This window comes from Vicia villosa, linkage group LG5 (assembly GCF_029867415.1).
Source record: "Vicia villosa cultivar HV-30 ecotype Madison, WI linkage group LG5, Vvil1.0, whole genome shotgun sequence".
Taxonomy (NCBI): Eukaryota; Viridiplantae; Streptophyta; class Magnoliopsida; order Fabales; family Fabaceae; genus Vicia; species Vicia villosa.
This window is the reverse complement of record NC_081184.1, coordinates 153,288,200-153,292,665: the sequence shown is the minus strand read 5'-3', so window position 1 is coordinate 153,292,665 and position 4,466 is coordinate 153,288,200.

The following is a 4,466-nucleotide window of genomic DNA, read 5'->3' as shown; positions in this document are numbered from 1 at the left end:
GCAATAAGCACTCAAAGCAACACCACCTTCAAAATTAATTACATATTATTTCATTTCAAGCATTTAATCATGACCATTCTTCCATTTTATCTCTCACATATATATTGAATAAATTGAATTGTGAAAATATGGAGGGTTAGAAGATGAATGTTTTTACAATATATTTTAAATTTGTTTTTATCATTCAATATTATAATAAATATTTCTTATTTTGTTGTCTTAAATTATTTATTACTTTGCTAATATTTTTGTTCACTTTTTTTAATTTTAATTTGTATCTAACTCTTTAATTGTTTTATTTAATATATTATTAGAATTAGTTGGTTTATTTCATGCAATCTTTTCGAGTCTTATTTTTTTTAGGTAATCGAGAATAACAAAATTGTTTTTAAATTTTATAATTTTAATTATATTAAAATTGTAATGATTTATTTAATTTTATTTCTTTTTATATTTAACACTTTTTCAATATTTATGAATCAATTTAATATTAGATACAATAATCAATCAATAAAAATAAACTAAAGACATCACATGTCAAATGTGAATTAGTTTATTTGTAAAGCATAGATTAATATGTGCATTAGTTTTTTTTTACTTTCTTTAAATTTTAATATTTTTTATTCTTCAATTTTCCCGTTTTCAAATTAAATTAAAAATACTTTAATTTTCCCGTTTTAAAATTATATTAGAAATACAAATTATTAAATCATTGCTATTTTTTTTATAAAATAATGCAATCAATATAAAACAAAATTATATCAACATATTCTTTTTTAAAACATTAATATAGAATATAAAAATTCAATAAAACTAACCCGTGCAATGCACGGGTAGAACGTCTAGTAATCTTTTAATTTTGTAACTTACATGAAGTAAAAAATAATAATAGTGAAGAAAGAATTTCTACTCAATAATTAAAAATAGAACAAATAGTTAATTATAAATTAATAATATAGTAATTAGTCTTATTTGACTTCTTTTAGTTTTAGTTTTTTTTTTTGTGCTGTTGTAATTATTAAATTGATGATAATAATAATAATAATAATAATAATAATAATAATAATAATAATAATAAAAAGATTTTTTTAAATATATTTGAATCCAAAAATATATATTAAAATATTCTTTAGGTTTTTTATTTCTTTTCTGTTATATATTAATTTGATTGTTAAAAATAATTTTGTATAATTTAATCCTGATTAATATTATTATTATTATCATTATCATTATTATTTTTTGAAGAAATAAAAACTATTATTAACACTTCAAAAAACAGTTAATTACAAGAGGAGACAAATGGAATCTCCAAAGCAAAAAGACCTATAACATCAAATTCCTAGCAATAAACTCCTTGTATTTCCTATAGCTCCACCCTCTATGAATGATAGCTTCTTTAATATTATGTACAACTTTTCCTATATCATGGGTATTGCCAAAGCACACATCGTTACGGTTTATTATTATTATTATTATTATTATTATTATTATTATTATTATTATTATTATTATTATTATTATTATTTATTTTGATTTTTTATAGCTATGGCTCAATATTATTATTATTTAATAAATAATATATTATTTATTTTAAAATCTTATTTATGTTTTTTTATTTCTTCTCTAATATAAATTAATTTGATTGCTAAAATGATTAGGTATAATTTTATCCATACTATTATTATTATTATTATTATTATTATTATTATTATTATTATTATTATTATTATTATTATTATTATTATTATTATTATTATTATTATTATTATTATTATTATTATTATTATTTATTTGTAAGTGTTATTGCTATGGCTCAAAATTATTATTATTATTTAATTTATTATTATTTTTCTTTTAATTATTAATATTGTGTCACTTATTAAATAATATATTCTTTATTCTTTATTATTTATATTATTATTATTATTATATTATATTATATTTCAATTATTATTATTATATTTCAATTATTATTATTTTTATTTTAATTATGAATATTATGTTAATTATTAATATTATGTCAATTATTAAATTATTATTTTACTTATTTAATTATTATATTTATAATTAGTATTTATTTTTTATATAGGGTCAAATTAGTAAAATTAAAATTAGGATTTATGCTTAGATTAAAGAGTTTTTAGATGATTATTATTATTATTATTATTATTGTTATTATTATTCTTATTATCGTTATCGTTATAATTAATTATTAATGTAGGGGTTTAATAAAAAAAATAGTATTTAAATAAGTAATTTATTTTGTATGAATAAAAATTTGATAAGTTAGATGGACAAAAAAAGTGAATATAAAATTAGGGTTGGGCAACTATTATTATGAAGATGATACATCACCATATCTACTTATTATTATTATTATTAATAATATTTTAATAACATTAATAATTATAATTAATATTACTATTAATATTATTTTTGTTATGATTAGTATTATTTAAATTATTATTATTATTATTATATTAATAATATTAATTATTATTATTATTATTATTATTATTATTATTTTTGTTATGATTATTATTATTTTAATTATTATTGTTGTTGTTGTTATTATTATTATTATTATTATAATTTTTAGTATTGTGTCAATTTAATAACTAATAGATGTAAGATTGTGGCAATAAATGTATATTACTTATTATTTATTTATATTATTATTATTAATATTATTTTTGTTATGATTATTATTATTATTATTGTTGCTGTTAGGATTATTATTATTATTTTAATTATTAATATTGTGTCAATTCAATAACTAATAGATTTCATATTGTGGCAATAAATATATATTACTTATTATTTATATTATTGATATTATTATTATTATTATTATTATATTTATTCTTAATGTAGGGTTAAATCAGTAAAGTTAAAATTAGGGTGTGGGGTCAAATTAGTAAATTTAGAATTAGGATTTGTACTTAGAGTTGCTATTAGGTTGACATGTGGCTAGGGTTGCCATCATAACAACCTTGTATTTATATATAACTAGATATATGGCCCGTGCGTTGCACGGATTTAGAATTTTTACTTTAATATTTTTCAAATGAAAAAATATATTTAATTAATTATATTTAATTATAATCTTATAATTGAATATGTTTTAATATTGTATTAAAATTAAATAAAATTTTAACATTATGAAAATACTTAATGATATATATATATATATATATATATATATATATATATATATATATATATATATATATATATATATATAAATTCAATTATGTTTTCTAAATTTGAAAGATAAGTCAGAGTTATGAATAATGCAATATTCTTTAAAATGTTATATTAAATTCTTTGCATATATTATTTGTGATTAATCATTAAATTTATAATACGTATAAGTGTTTAATTTATAATTTAAAAAACTAAGAATTTTTTTATTTAATGTCAAGTCCAAAAAAGTTTTAAATCATATATTCTCTAGATTTTTTTTTTAAAATCATATATTCTCTAGATTTATTTTTAAAATTATAATATATCATACCATATTGATTTTTTCTTTAGTGTTCCTATGTTAATCAAGTAACTCCATTTTATATTTTCATGATTTTTTTGTTTGTTTATTATAGTGGAAGAGATATGTTGTGACATGATTGATAAATTGTTTACTTCATGAGATATAAAAAACTATTATTTATTATGGATTAATGTTTATCAGTAATGAATAGAAATTTTTTATATAATCATGTCAATAAATTAATTATTTTCACATTAATAATTAAATTAAATTTAAAAAAAATGATTTTGAAAATAAAAATGAAATTTTAAAGAGTTTTCCCCTCAATTTTATATGAATGGATAATTCTAAAATTTATTAATTTAGGTTATTAAGTTTTTAGCCAAACTATCTTAATTTTTTATTAAATAGTGATATTTAGTTGTCACTATGATAAGTCATCATATTTTTTATCCATTTAATAAAATAAATCAATTATTCATAATACATCTTATTTAAATATTATAATAATTCAAATACTCTATTATTATGTATTTCTTAAATAATATTCAGAGTTATGTAACTAAAAACTAAATCAATTATAACATGCAATTTTAATTCTCGTAAATAATTATATAACTTAAAAGGATATATAGAGATAGTTAATAATTATTATCATATTAATAACAATAATATAATAATAATAATGATAATAATAATATAATTTATACAATCCAATTGATGCGTAAAATAAAATAGAAATTATACCTATTATTCATATAAAAAGACATTATTATTAAAATGATGCATAACAAAAATAAACTGTTTTTTTATTACAATACTTAAAAGAAGAGAGAAAAAATTATAAACATAAAAATAAATTTCTTCCTGATGAATAGGAGTTGTGAATCAGAAGATTGGTATTGGCGGAGGCGAGCTTTCACATAAAATCTTCAATTTGATTTAACTTCACGGAGGATGTGGATAACATCAGTGT